The following is a 16066-nucleotide window of genomic DNA, read 5'->3' on the forward strand; positions in this document are numbered from 1 at the left end:
TCCCCATGGGTTCCACCTACTACCCAAATTTCAAGGCAGTGGGACATTTGATTGAATTTTAATGATTTTTTTCTTTAGTTTTTACTGATTTAGAACATTTCTGCCATAGGAAACAATGGGGATTCAAAGTTTCCATATCCTAACCATAACACGGATTTCCAGCTTTCATTAAAAAAAACCCAACCCCAAGCTCTAGCCCTTGTAGAAGTGGAGTTATGGAGCAAAATGTGCAGTCATTATTTTTCAAGTGTTTGGATTCTTTGGTGTATAATAACTTTTCCTCATAATGAATCCCTATGAGGATTCATTGCACACCTTCATTTCTTCTTTTCATGTTGACTGTCACTGGACAGTGCCAACTGTCATAAGCCAACTAACCCCCCCCCACACACACACACCTGGAAGGCAGTGGGGTACACATTTTAATTTTTAGGAATATTGAAATGTTTAGATTCTTTTGTGTCTAATAACTTTTCCTCATAATGAATCCCCATATGAAGGTGCATACCTTCATTTCTTCTGTTCATTTTGACTATCATTGGACAGTGCCAACTGTCAACTGCCATGTGTCAACTACACCCTCCCTGCCCACACACACACTGGGGTACTCAATTTATTTTTGTATTTTTGAAGTGTTTAGATTCTTTGGCGTCTTCATTACACACCTTCATTTCTTCTGTTCATTTTGACCCCACAGCTTTTATGGTAGGGGCAGCGAATTAGTGGCATCCCATATTCCAACTACCCTGCAACCCACAAGCCACTGCAACCCACAAGCCACAGTTTATATTTTAGGAATTTTTGAAGTGTTTAGACTCTTTGATGTGTAATGAATCCTCATAGGGATTCATTATGAGGAAAGGTTATTAGACACCAAAGAGCCTAAACACTTGAAAAAAAAATCCTAGAACATAAGCTGAGTAGTACGCCACTGTCTTGCGGGTGGGAGTGGGGTGTAGTTGGCACATGGCAGTTGACAGTTGGCACTGTCAAAAAGACAGTCAAAATGAATAGAAGAAATGAAGGTGTGTAATGAATCTTCATAAGGATTTATTGAGGGAAAGTTATTATACACCAAAGAATCCAAACACTTGAAAAATAGTGGCCAGACATTTGCTCCAGAACTCAACTTCTGCAAGGGCTAGAGCTTAGCTTTTTAAAGAAATGAAAGCTGGTAATCTGGGGGAATTAATAGGAGGGATCCAAATCTCAAATCAGTTTGAATTGAATCAGGTGCAATTTGATTTGTACTTGAATCTAGCCAATGCACCACAGGAGTGATTTGTTTTGTCTAGAAATCACCCGAATCAGATAGATTCAGGTACAAATTGATTTGTACCTGAATCAATTTGCACATCCCTAAAGTTGGAACCGTACATTCGTTCTTGGTATGCTCCACTGCAGATTAACCTGAGCAGGCTGCCCCAAACAGAAAATGACAGAGTGGCTTGGTGGACACTTATTGTGATTCCGTTCTACTTGTCCCCCATTCAGGAAGACGAAGAGGAATCAACAGCAATTTTACAATGAAAATTTAAGACACCAGACATTGAGTGGATTGTCAAAAGCTTGCTTCCTATGTCAGAGAGGGTCAAGATCTGGCCAAGCTAAGTTCTACCTGTAAATTACAGAGGCCAGAAGAGGGCTCTTGGGCTGAAGCACCACCAGGTAGCCCACTAGGTGGGATGCCAGCATCTGGCCCTGAATCTTTATTGATCAAACCCTAGACAACGGACCTATGACCAATTATGAAGCAAAACCATCCAGACTGGGTAGAGGACATTTTGCAGTTACTTTCTAGCCATGATACGGATGGGACAGTTTGAAAAGAGCCGACTGTCACTCTTTGATGTTCTGTGTTCAAAGTAGCAAGGGGATGAGAGACGTGGAGCTAGCCAGCTCAGTAGAGTTTCCTGCATGTATAATTAAGTGTTGATCAGACTGTGTTTTAATTAAAAACAGAAGGTTAACTTCAGCAAAACTAAATGTCAATTTGGAGTGCTGGTATCAAGAAAGGTTTTCAACACTGAAGCCTTTTGGTAATGCAGGCTGTAGTCCTACTTGTCATTCAACCATCTTGTTTCCTACCCACTGTTATCTCTAAAGTCCCAGAAGCATTTAGTATGAAGAAGGAAGGGTGTTTAGAAATGACAGACAAATTACTGCTTGGGGCCAAAAGTTGAGAGGGTCATATTATATTGTGAAAATGAAGCTTTTGTGGGGGGAAAGGGTTTCTGTGATTAAGGGAAGTCCCTCACAGCAACATTAAAATGAAAGTACTTGACAAAAATATTAATCCCCAAAGGCTTCTCACACTGTAATACTAAAAGGAAATGTCATAATAAAGATATTTTAAAGCAGTCATGCCACTGATACATATATTGCAAGCATAATTCCCAGCTGATGAAAGCTTCTGCAGCAAGTTGTCTGCAACACGTCTTTTAGTTTCACATTGTTGCTGGTACTGGTCTACCATGGAAATCTGGAGGAAATGAGAGAGAACAAACGTGAGCTCTCTATCCAGATTGGATAGTAATTCAGACTGCCAAATTAGTTTTGCTTTGATCCAGTGTTTTCTGACTCTTAATAGCCTTACACACAAATAAGGGAGTAACTCATATCTAGATGGTGCATGATCTACATTATGCACTAGAGCACTGATCCAAGCATGAAGGGAAAGTATCAGAAGAGAGAGAAAACAAAGATCGTGCCCCACAGAGAAGCAAAAGATATACACATTCAATTGGGAAACAACGAATAAGCTTCTAGCATACAGTGCCTGGGGACTGGTTCATACAGTCTTTTGATCTCTACATACAAGCCCTTTTCAGGCAATATAGGCTGGTTCTCAAAATTCTAATTAAGGTAGGGGATGTGTCCTACCCAAGTTCAGGAGATGTGCATCCTACTGTTTTGCAATCGTCTGTGAGTAAAAAGCAAGTTAGGAGTGGGGAGGAATCTACAGGAGAAGAGAGCTGGTCTTGTGGTAGCAAGCATGACTTGTCCCCATAGCTAAGCAGGGTCTGCCCTGGTTGCATCTGAATGGGAGACTTGATGTGTGAGCACTGTGAGATATTCCCCTCAGGGGATGGAGCCGCTCTGGGAAGAGCAGAAGGCTTCAAGTTCCCTCCCTGGCTTCTCCAAGATAGGGCTGAGAGACATTCCTGCCTGCAACCTTGAAGAAGCCGCTGCCAGGCTGTGAAGAAAATACTGAGCTAGATAGACCAATGGTCTGACTCAGTATATGGCAGCTTCCTATGTTCCTAAGTGATTATCTCCTAAGGAGCAGCTGAGTTGGAGGGCTTCATCCTATCCAGAAGCTGCATCTGGGTCTTTAATGGGGTAGGATGAAAGTCCTTTGACCCAGTTGCTGCTTAGCAGACCATCACTTCCTCCCTCTCCTACCTTGCCATTTACTTACAGATGGCTGCAAAATGGGAGTGCACACAGCTCCCACACTTGGGTTGAGTGTGCCTCCTATCTGAATTAGAACCACGAGAACAGCGCTGATATATGAATGTGTGTGTGAAGGAGCAGATTTGCAGCAGCAGATTCTTACCTGACTATCATGTACTGAATATAATATGTGAAGAGAGCCCCCATATGAACAGCTGTAAGTACAGAGAGCTCTATCTCAGTGCCCAAATTATGGGAGAAAGCTAGGGGTGTGCACAGAATTGGCTGGCTCGGTTCGGTTTGAGTCTGGACCGGACTCAAACTTGACTGGAACAGTTCAATCTGGCACCTCTTCACCCCCACCCCAAGTTCGGTTTGGTCTGGGAGGGGTCGCGAATTTCTATTTTTTTAAAAAAAATGTAATCTACCTTTAGCCTCTTCAGGGGGCTTCCTTAGGTCATGGGGGGTGGGGGGTCCCACCCCCCATGGGGTTCCCCCTCCCCCCGCAAGCCTCAGTCATCACCCCCTTTGGCCGAACCAGCCTGTTCTTTGACCTGTTCAGTCCTGAATAGATCAGCGCGGCGGCCATGTTGCCCACTGCCGCACATGCGCAAATGGCCTCTGCAAGGCTTGGCATGGCCCAGGGCCTCTCAGAGGCCATTCACACATGCACGGTGGCCATCTTTTTAAAAAAATTGCCATCGCACATGTGCAAATGGCCTTTGAGAGGCCCTGGGCCATGCCAGTCCTCACAGAGGCCATTTGCGCATGTGCGGCGGCAGGCAAAATGGCCACCACGCCAATTTATGCAGGCCCGAATGGGCCAAAGAACCAGCTGGTTTGGCCAAAGGAGGTGATGACCGAGGCTGATGGGGGGGGAATCTTTGCGGACACACACCCATGGCCTAAGGAAGCCACCTGAAGGGGCTAAAGGTGGATTAATTTTTAAAAAATAAATAAATAAATTCGCGAACCTGAAGTCGGACTGAAAGGGGGATGGGTTTTGGTTCCACTCTGAATGGTCAAACTGAACCAGTTCAATCCCAAACTGGTTCAGGGTTGAACCTGTTTGCACACCCCTAGTAGGGGCATTCTTAATGAAATATAGAAGACAACTTTGTTTCCTTCCAATTTTAGCAGAATAATAGCCCTATGGCCTTCTGAAAACAGCAGCTAAGGGAGCCATCACTCTCTTGCTCTTCTGTAATTTAAGTATTGCTCTTTTCTAATGTATAATTATTCCTAATAACTCCTAATAATTTTATCCTGATGACTCCTAATGTGTGCTGTACTCACACATTCTGGGTTGGGTGAATAGGTTGGGTGAGGCACCTCTGCAGTGATGACTTTCTCCTCCTAAATGGTCACTTAACCCACATATGGCATCTTAAAAGTGTTTCTACATGAGTGGCTCCTGAGTCTGTTATATGATCCTATTTAAAGTCATTGGCTGACCTCCAGAGCAGCAATCTGCCTATGCAGATAAGTGGCTTTGATCTCAGCCAGAGTCTTCCCAAACCACAGAGCATATGTGAGAGCAGGGGAACAACACCATTTTTACTGCTCTCCCTTGCCTGCATACGTGCTCTTTGCCTTCCAAAAATATATCCCAGAGGGTTGTGCAACTCTCGGGCCATATTTCTGGAAGGCAAAGCATTAGGCCTGGGCTTTTGGAATTATCACACATGCACTGTCTCAATAATTTTAAGATAACCAGGTGAAAGAATCCCATATTGTAAATGTGGCAGCTGAAGCCAAGACACAGTAACTTGCCTCAAGGCCATAAGTGAGTTCACATGGGAAGTGAGATATATGAGCTGAGGGTTTTCTGGATATCACCCTGAGCCACTAGACCAGTAGCACTGTAAAGAGAGAGTTGATGATGATAGTAGTCCACAACCTGGTGCTACACCCTTGCTACCATCAGAGTACAGATGGCAAGAAAGAAAATCCCACAAATACTTCAAGGAAGTTTCCATAACTGCATAAGGATGCATGCAGAATTTTGAGCTCTAGGAGCACTCACTACCAGTTAAAGACTTTTCCAAATGCCATGGTGAATGTCCTCATAGGTGCACACAAGTAGAGGAAATAATATTTGATCAGAACAACTACACAGAAAGCACCCACTCCGCAATTTTGTTTTCTGTAACATGTGCACTGTACTCAACATTTCTCTCTCTCTCTCACACACAGAATTTTTTCAAATTTATATGTATAAACCAATTTCAGTGTTTTAAATAAAATTATTTCTTCCCATGAGTATATGCTATTTACTTTTTCAATTATCTGTTTCTTTTCTGGATTGCATTGATGTCAGCAATTTGTTTCTTGACAAGATTCCTGAATATTAATCTTCTGTTTGCACTTCATCTCTTCATTTAGGTTCCTACAATTTATTTTCAGTGTTATTAACTATTACTCTCCTAATCTAGGCACCTTTTCTATTGCTTTCTTTCTGCCAGTGCCTTATTTTCTTTCTTTCCCCCCTTAAAATATTTCCTCTTCTCCCCAATTTTGTACCCTCTGTCTTTCTTTGATATTTTTTTCTTTCCTTACCTTATTTGTAGAAGTATGCATGTAACCAGTTCAGGTGGTTTGGTTTGAATTTGAATCAAATTCAAACCAAACCACCAGTCAGCAAGCCGGTTCAATTGAATGCTGCTGGGGTGGAGCACTGGCAGGGTTTAAAGGAGCCACCACCACCACCACTGTGCTGACACCACTGATGATGACAAAGCTGGTACGGTGCCCTTTTGCCACCTCCCTTTTAAAGGATTCCCCCACCTCTTTTCTTTTAAAGGGGAATCCTCCCCATTCTCCTTTACAAGCATAGCAATCGAACTGGGTCAAACCAGTCCATATTGGACAGGGCCCAGTCTGGGTTGACCAGCTGCCTTTTAAAAAGACCTGCCAAGTTCGAATTTGAACTGATCGAACCTGGTTCGATTCAAACTGTTGCTATCATTCTGTGATTTTATTTATTTATTTATTTATTTAACATATTTTTATACCGCCCAAAACTTACATCTCTGGGCGGTTTACAACAAAAATGACAACAGGAAAGTTCAAACATTAGTGGAAACAAATAAATGACAGCAGAGAAATTAAAACATTGGTTAAAATAAATGACAGTAAAAAGTTAAAACATTGGAACAATTTTAAATTTTAAAACGACATCTTAAAACAATGTTAACACTATTAAAAATCTATTTTATTAAAAGCCTGGGTGAAAAAATGTGTCTTAACTGCCTTTTAAAAAGCTGTCAGAGATGGGGAGGATCTTATTTCAGCAGGGAGTGCGTTCCAAAGTTTTGGGGCAGCAGCGGAGAAGGCCGGCCCTGCATAGCCACCGGACGAGCCGGCCCACTCACTCTTGGAAAAGTGTTTCTGGTTGTCTCTGAATCCTTTTTCATTTAAAGTTTACAGCTGTTGTGGATGGACTGTTGCAGTTTTGCAAAGGTATACACTTGTCAAATCCACTGTCATGTTCTCAATGTTCTAATTATTGTTGTAATATTTGTCCACACATCCTGCTGTCATTTCTCTTTCTTTCTGTGCATGCTCTCAGATTTCTCTTTTCTATGCCCAGCACTATCAATTTCAATTGCTCATTGGGGCATGTTCAGAAATGTGGATGTACACACTGCATATGTTTGCATCATATTGTTTTTTTTTTAATTTTTTAGTCTTCAAACTGTTTGGGTTACATTAGCAAATGACAGACACAAATGGGCTACAGTTCCTTGGATTTACTGAAATTCTAACTTTTCTTGCATTCTGAGCATGAATTCTGTCTCTCTGAGAGAATTCTGTCTCTCTCCAGCCTAATATGCACTGAGGCTGAGCAAAATGCTCATTGTATGTACAAATGCTCGTTTAATACATATTACATTCAATGTAAGCCCCTTCTCTATTAGCTATATATATTTACCTCCACCTGCATATTTCCATCATCTTCACAAGCCAATTATTTTTCCAGTCATAAGCCCATACTAACCCCCAGGATTTTCTTGCAAAACTCCCTATGCCACGTCAGAAGTCAACCGCATCCCTACGGCAAACATTGGTGGGCATGCAGAGTGCAGTGTCTCTCCTCCTCTGTGGCCTCCCTTCACCTCTGAAACGGTGGGCCAACCTCTGAGCCAATTTGAAGTGACAAGGGAAGATGTTCTAAACTGTCTGGAAAAAATGAAAATTAATGTCACCAGGACTGGTTGGCATCCATCCACTCAAGAGTTCCAAAGGAACTCAAATGTGAAATTTCTGATCTCCTAGCAAAAATATGTAACTCGTCCCTACAATCAGGCTCTGTACCAGAATGGAAAGTAGCTAATTTAACTCCCACTGCCATGAGAGGATACAGGACATTACAGGTAGGGATGTGCACAAATTGATATATTGATTCGATTTGTGCCCCAAACAAATCACCCCTGAATTGTTTTGTATCCAAATCTACTCCCTCCAAATCACCCCAGATTCAGTTTGTATTGGCTTTGCTTGGCTTTAGATTTGGACCGATTCAGACCACCTAACAAGGTCCTAAGGGCACCAAATTTGGCAGGTGGGTAGGTCCCCATGGGTGCCACCTACCACCCAAATTTCAAGGCAGTTGGAAACTTGGTTAATATTTAATCATTTTTTATTTTTTTTTAGTTTTTACTGATTTTGAACATTTCCACCATAGAAAACAATGGGGATTCTAAGTTGCCATATCCTAACCCTAACACAGATCCCCAGCTTTTTTAAAAAAAGCTAAGCTCTAGCTCTTGTAGAAGTGGAATTATGGAGCAAAATGTGCAGTCATTATTTTTCAAGTGTATAATAACTTTTCCACATAATGAATCCCTATGAGGATTCATTGCACACCTTCATTTCTTCTGTTCATGTTAACTGTCATTGGATAGTGCCAACTGTCAACTGCCATGTGCCAACTACCAACCCCGCCCCCCATAATAACCTTTCCTCATAATGAATCCCTATAAGGATTCATTATACACCTTCATTTCTTCTGTTCATTTTGACTATCATTGGACAATGCCAACTGTCAACTGCCATAAGTCAACTACACCTCCCCCCGCACACACGCACACACACACTGGGGTACTCAGTTTATTTTTTAGATATTTTTGAAGTGTTTAGATTCTTTGGTGTCTTCACTACACATCTTCATTTCTTCTGTTCATTTTGACCTCACTGCTTTGCAGGTGGGGATGGGGAAACAGAGGCTATATAAAACATGATGGAGAAAAGTCATGACAGTCTCCACTACAGTTGTAGGGAGGAGAAAAACACCCAGTTCATATTCATTTGATACAGATAGTTTAACATGCAACAGAAATTGCATACATCTCCTTGTCATACCTGAGAAAGGGAAAACTTTCTGATGTGGAAACAGTACCTGCAACCCCAAGTTCCTCTATAGAGACTATGCCGGGGCCAGCCACCATAAATGACAATGATACCAGGACTTAGCTCACTCGTTCTGGTTGAATTATCTGGAAAGCCCTGAGGTTCTGAGATGAGTAACAGACCTATAAATTGCCAGTTGTTTAGATGTGCTGTTTTTACAATAATAACAATTATAATAATAATTGTTGGTTTAAGAAAGGGGGGGGAGATGTGTGGAAATGTTGGTCTAATATGTCCAGCCAGTAGGTGGCACTAGCATTTGCTAGTAGTGAACCTCATTGGAGGCAGAATTCCTCCCTGCTTCCTGCCTGTTCTTTTATTTTTTTATTTTTTTGGAACTTGTCTCTTCCTGTTACACAATAAAGTAGCGTTAGCCTAAAATGGCTGCCTTCCTCTGAGCTCTCATGACACCACCAAACAACCACCCTCTAAAATACAACAGGATCCAAGAGCACAAACTCCCAGAGAGCCACCCTCTAGCGAGTGCTCTCCTAACCCCTGCTAACTTGGCAAAGAGGCACCTTTGAATGTGATGATTCTCTCTATTTAGCAGGGGGAGAGTAACTGGCCCTATCCACCCCCAGCACAGTACCTCCAGTGACTGTTACTCGTGTCTATCTTATATATCTTTTAGATTGTGAGCCCTTTGGGGACAGGAATCCATCTTATTTATTTGTTATTTCTTTTTGTAAACCATCCTGAGCCATTTTTGGAAGGGTGGTAGAGAAATCAAATTAAATAAATATCAACAAGCACAATAACCCCATTTCTGTGATCGTCTGCAGAAATGGGGATCCCAACCAGCTCCAGGAAGGGCAGGGGAGGGGATAATGTACCAAGCACTTGCACTGTGCATTATTGGCACTCCGGAGGGTGGGGTGATGCGGGTAGATGCATCCCGGCATCCTGCCCCTGCCCCTCAAGCTACTGGCAGCAGCCAGTAATCATCTGGGCGGGTGCTCCACCTGCCAAATAAGTAGCCCTGGATCATCAGGGCAGCTTCAGGTCAGGAAGCTGGAAATATGGCAGGGAAACTTCAGGAACCAAGAACATACTCTCCTGGCTGGTGTGATGTCTGAACCCATGTTGGATTCCCAAGATTCACCCAACATTCCCCCGAAATTCTCCACTCTACATCAGTGGCAGCCCATGAATGAGCCTCCGGGGGTGGCGGCAGCAGGATGCACCTTTAAGAGTAAATTAATTTGGTACTCACTCCGCTTCCGCAGCACCTGAACGCAGTTCAGAGCCGCAATGTGCCACCCAGCAGCCCCTATGGCGGGGAAGAACCTCTGCCAATCACCTGGCTCACACAGAGCTGAGCCTCCGCCAGCAGCCAGGTTCCCTCTGGGAATTTGTGCTCTTGGTTCCTGTTGTATCCCCAAGCTCAGTGGGAGTCACGTAGGCGCAGGAGATCACAAGAGAGGAAGCCGAAGTGCTGACTCAGGGAAGCCTGATTGTCTGCTGGTTCTCTTGAGCCATATATATTTAGCAGTCTCTCAATTGCTCATATGCTGTTTGCAACTTTCCCTGGCCGCAGACAGTGTGCTATTTGAATTCCAGACTTTTTCCAAGTTCCAGTTTGCCTTGTTTATGGTTTCCTGCTTTGTTCCATTAATTCCTTGTTCTGGTGTCCTTCGCTCATTTCATTCCTTGCTTTGTGTTTTCTTTTCACTTATTACTCAGTTATTGTTAGAGGGGGGTACCTAGTTCAGTTCAGGGGACTTAATTCCTTTACTATTTTCTTTGTGAGCCTTTTCTTTTCCTTCTTGCAGTTTTGCTGCTGCTTTGTGATATCTCACAGCAGGAGTGCTGAAGGGGGTTGTAAATCCAGTTGGGATAGCCGAGCTAACAGATTTACAACAGCCTTCCCCCCTCACATCAGCCATTTTGGAGGCCGCCGCGCATGCACAATGGGCCTCTGCATGGCCTGGGTCTGCGTAGGTTCGCTCTCCCCTCGCTATCGACCATTTTGGCAAAGATTTGGGCATACTTCGGCTCATCCCGGGCCTTTCCCCCATTGCGGAGCCATTTTGGAGGCTGGTGCACATACACAATGGGCGTCTGCATGGCCTTGGTCATGACCAGGAGAAAGGCCCAGAACAGGCCGAAGAACACCCAAAGTTTTGCCAAAACAGAGGCTGGCGGGACAAGGGGAAACCTCCGCAGACACCCCCCCCCATGGCCTTGGAAAAGCCCCACAGAGGGGCTAAGTACTAAAAAAAAATTAATGTAAAAAGGTTCGCGAACCCCCCCAAATGGCTGGCGGGATGTTTTGGTCTGGGGTTGAGACGAACTGGGGGTGGTTCAACTTAACCCCAATCCTTCAAACTGAACCTGTTCGACGTTGAATCAGTTTGACGTCAATCCGGTTTGCACAACCCTACCACCTAGTGGTCCTGGGTGGGAAGGAGGACATGACCTGCATCTAAAGATTTAACCTGACACAGTTGTATAGGGCTGAGCATTGGGCTGTGGGTGCATTTCCAGATGTGCATTTGCATCAACTGTGCATGTAGAAGTTTGCTTTGCATAGTTCCCTCTGGCTGGCTAGAGACTGAAAAAAATGCAGCGGCTTGTTAAAACTCTGTTTTATAGACAGTTATTTTTATCTATTTAGAAAAATAGATAAACAAGCAAATGCAAAGTCTATCAACGGCATCTTTCTTTTAAATCCAAAGAGGCACAAAGGTGATTGTTCCCAAATTGCAGCAGGTGATATACTTAGAAATACTTTAAAAGCCTTGCAGAACAAACCAGCTTCCATCTTCTAAGGAGTCAAAACTATGTTAACTTTTTTTTTAAGGATCCAGTCTAATAATTCTGCAAACAAAACATCACAACTTCCAACCACAGTTTAATTTTCTTGAGAAAAATTGTTTGCATTCTTATTCATTTTTCCTGTATCATCAGAAAAGCACACCTCTTTATTAGTATCTATAAAAATAATACATTGGGAAAATGGTAAGTTGTGGCACATTAACCTTTAAAGGTTTAGGAAATGATATTTGTTCAAATTTGGGTGATAACTCACTTACTATCAATTTCTAGAATTCCTCTTGCTCACAATTCCAGTTGAACAGATTGCAATGTCTTGTACTGTCAAGCCTTTATCAATGTTTGGATTGTTGCTTTCCTTAAAACAAAGCACATTTTTCAACAAGAAACACAAAGAGCACTCTGGTCCTTCGCATACTTCCCCTGCTCTTTTAGGCATTTAGCAAAAGGTATCCAGGTGAATGCACTTCATATGGAGCTCAGGCCCTGGGTACTTAAGAGAACGTCTTCTTTGCCATGAGCCCCACCGCCTGCTAAGATCATCTGGAGTGGTTCACCTGCGGCTGCCGCCAACTTGTCTGATGGCTACTTGGGAAAGGGCCTTCTCCGTTGCAGCCCCTGGACTTTGGAATGTGCTCCCTGTTGAAATAAGAGCCTTCCCTTCCCCTGGCAACTTTTAAAAAGGCAATGAAGACACATTTATTCACACAGGCTTTTAATTAGATTTTATAGTTTTAAATTATTTTAATACTGGGTTTTAAATGTTTTCAATCTTCTAAATGATTTTAATTGTTAATTGATTTAACGTTTCAAATGATTTTAATTGTAAACTGCCCAGATATGCAAGTTTTGGATGGTATAAAAATATCTTAAATAAATAAATAAATAAATATGGAGCCAAATGACAAAAAGTAAGGATGGATTGCAGTAGCGGCTGATGGGCACTGGAGCGGGTGGGGGGAAGAGAGAACCTGGTCATCGAGGCAGGAGCCTACCACCACCGCCTTCCAGCTGTCCTCCACCCCAGCAGGCCCAAGCCTGCCAGCAGGGAGGAAAACAGAAGCGGGGAACACTGAAGGAATACAGAAGGGGGGGGCAGAAACGCAGGGTTAAAAGTAGAAAACAGAAAAGTTTTGTGGATGGGAGAAGGGTGGAAAAAGCAGAACAGACAGGGCAAAAAGCAGAGGGAAAGACAGAAAGCAGAAAAGGAAGGGCAGATACAAAAGGCAAAAAGAGGGACAGAAGGGAGAAAAGAAGGATTGCATCCCCCCTCCCACCAAACACACAAGCTAGTAACAGATCAGCCTTACCAGCAGCCAGGGAATCCTCCAGAGCAGGGTGTGTTTCCTCCAGCCCCTCCTCCCCTGCCTGCCACTTCCTTTTTGGTCTTACTGGCTGGAACAGCTGCTACTCAAGCTGCTCCAGACAATCTGATTCCTAGGCAGCTCCTCCTGGCAGTGCTCCCAGGGAAAAAAAGGGGGGGGGGATGTACTTAAATATATCTTCCCTGAAGCAACCAGGAAGTGCACTTTAAACCCATTATTTTAGTTCTTCCTGGGAGCAGTGCCTAGGAAGGGCTCATTTTTCATTTTAATGGGCACTGATCTTACTGGAGGAATACAGGAAGATATGGACAAATGTTCTATTAATTAAACTCACTGGTTGACATCCTGACTAGTCCTTCTGAAAAGCACTACTAACTCAGCTCCACTGCTAACCTAGTGGTAGGGGCAAATTTTGACAACCTTTCCTTTCCCAGGCAGTGTTCAGTGTCACCCAAAAATATGTCACATATTCCATATGTTCCTAAGGATCACACAGTCTTAGGAACGTATTTGCAGGTAACACAGAGAGCTTCCATGGGAAGGGGAGGCTGTTGAAATCCATCCCCCCAAAATGCACACACACACACACACACACACACAAAAGCACCAGTGCAGCATTAGTCTGGAACTGTTCAGAAGCACTGATACTAAACCATTGCTTCTCCCATTGCCCTTGTGGAGGAATCTGCTTATCCCACCGTGTTGCTAACACTTGTCATGGACCAGACTCAACCAGCCCCGTGATTTCTATGCTTAGCCACTGCCACAAAGTAGATTTTTCTTTTTGGGTTGTGTCTACTTTAACAGCCCTTCAACCTTTGTAGTAAAACAAAACCCCAGTAGAGTGGAAAGCCTTTAGGCATGGGGTGGAGAAAATCAGACTGAAGCTTCCAATCTTTAAATACAACAAGAATTTTGACTTTGTAAATTTAAAACAGTAGCTTTGGTTTCTTGGTACAGCACAGCAGCAGCAGCAGCAGCAACAACAACAAAAGCAGTCAGTAGAAGAGCATAAGGGCAGAAATAAAATGGTGGAAAAACGCATCCAACTGAGCTAGCACGTTACCTCAGCTTTTGCAGCAACGTGGCTTGTCCCTTGTTTGGCTCCAGGTCCTGTTCTCCTTCTCTCCTTCACAGTCCTCGGGGGCCAACCCAGACTGGTTTGTTTTGCTGGTGAGTGTTTCAGATCTCCAGAGATATTTCACTTTCTACCAGTGATTTTTTAGCTCTTTTTTGCCCCAGTACGGTTTCTCTCAGTCTGTGCTAGGAATCCCTTCACTTGGATTCTTAGTGCCTCACTCCTTCAGGTACTGCACGCCTCTGAACTTCACTGCACGCCTCTGACTCTGCACACTCCTGACCGACCGAAACAACCCTTCAAGTTTTCTTCTGAATCTGACTCTTTTCTGAACTGAACTTCCTTTTCAACACTGAAACTCTGCTGAAACCAGAGTCCTTATATACTCTTCGTCCCTCAATATTTTTTTTAAACAAACCAATCAACATAACTTAAGTTCCCTCCATTTAAAAAAAATATAACCAATAAAATCAAACCTCCCTTTCCCTCCAAAGTCAATCCAGTACATGAATCACCCTCAAAAATGAAACTGTGGAGGAGGAGCTGTGAAATTTTGACCCCCCATACAACAAGGCAATGGAAACATAAAACCTACATGCAACATAAGAGGTTTGCATGAGCTGTGAACCTGTGACCCCCTGCATGGCCTTCTTAACATAGGGAGCAAAGTTTTTGCAAAATGGAACCTCATGGACAAAAAGAAGAGGTTTCAGCCTCATTCCTTCACAGTCCTAGTGCTTTGTTACTCAGGATGTCAGTCATTTATTATAAAAAGAGGTGAAGAAGGAGTATCAGAGGACAAGTTTATAGAGTGATGGATTCTATTAATGAATAATTAGAACTTTGCCTAATGTGCAACACTATACTTTATTCTCATTCAGTGTGTCATCTTTTGTATATTTGTATGTGTTTTTAATATTTTCACGTGGGTAGATAGATATAGTTATAGACTGAGTCACCTAATGGCGCAGTGGGGAAATGACTTGATTAACAAGCCAGAAGTTGCTGGTTCGAATCCCCGCTGGTATGTTTCCCAGACTATGGGAAACACTTATATCGGGTAGCAGCGATATAGGAAAGATGCTGAAAGGCATCATCTCACACTGCATAGGAGATGGCAATGGTAAACCCCTCCTGTATTCTACGAAAAGACAACCACAGGGCTCTGTGGTCGCTAAGAGTTGACACCGACTCGACAGCACACTTAATCAGTGATGAGAAAGAGAAAGATTAAACCAATGATACCCCAACTTTTTTACTCACAAGAAAACCAAAGCTGTGGTAAAATGAGCTAGATGCACCCAGTTTTACCAGTTGAGAGAAACTGACAGTTGAATTCCCAAATTTCTGGATTTCAGTCAGTAGGATTCTCCTTTTTGCTCTAAAGATTGGAGTCACTGCCACCAACAGGAATGTATTTATTTGTTATTTACGTTCACAGAATAGGTATTAACAATTTAATGCACAGCACACACCACGCAGTGGGGAAATGATTTGACTAGCAAGCCAGACTATGGGAAACACCTACATCGGGCAGCAGCAATATAGGAAGATGCTGAAAGGCATCATCTCATACTGTGCAGGAGATGGCAATGGTAAACCCCTCCTGCATTCTACCAAAGACATCAACAGGGCTCTGCAATCGCCTGGAGTCGACACTGACGCAACGGAACACTTTACTTACATTTAATTAACTTTAATGGTACTGTAGTGTCTTTGTCATTTTAGGATTTCTTTCCTGTGCAGACTTCATCAACTTGCCAATGGACTCTGGAGTACACTGAACCAAAATAATAACAACACAGAAGGGTTTTTTCTTTTACTGTACATCTCTTTGTCTATAGACTAGTGTGATAAGCAGAGATGGTTTATTTAAAAGAAATCAGTAGCCAAATTAAAATCACACAATAAGATTAAAAAAAAATACTAGTTTACTAAGTACATGCTTCCAACTATGATTTTTTTTAAAAGAAGGAAAAGAATATCTTGCAAATTCATGAGCCAAATAACAAATGAAATTGGAATTTTTAATCCTTTCTGGCCCTGCATCATACATACTTCTTTATATATTCCTTGA

The 16066-nt window shown here is 42.8% G+C and overlaps 1 long non-coding RNA gene across 1 annotated transcript; it reads right to left on the bottom strand.

Annotated features, from left to right (window-relative positions):
- Positions 1-388: 388 nt before the first annotated feature.
- LOC128352150 (uncharacterized) lies at positions 389-12933 on the bottom strand. Its single transcript, XR_008320236.1, has 4 exons — positions 12897-12933; positions 11847-11944; positions 7397-7578; positions 389-2482 (listed from the first exon to the last, which is right to left on the bottom strand). It is a non-coding gene; the product is annotated as an uncharacterized LOC128352150 (long non-coding RNA).
- Positions 12934-16066: the final 3133 nt, after the last annotated feature.

Source organism: Hemicordylus capensis, chromosome 3 (assembly GCF_027244095.1).
Source record: "Hemicordylus capensis ecotype Gifberg chromosome 3, rHemCap1.1.pri, whole genome shotgun sequence".
Lineage (NCBI taxonomy): Eukaryota > Metazoa > Chordata > Lepidosauria > Squamata > Cordylidae > Hemicordylus > Hemicordylus capensis.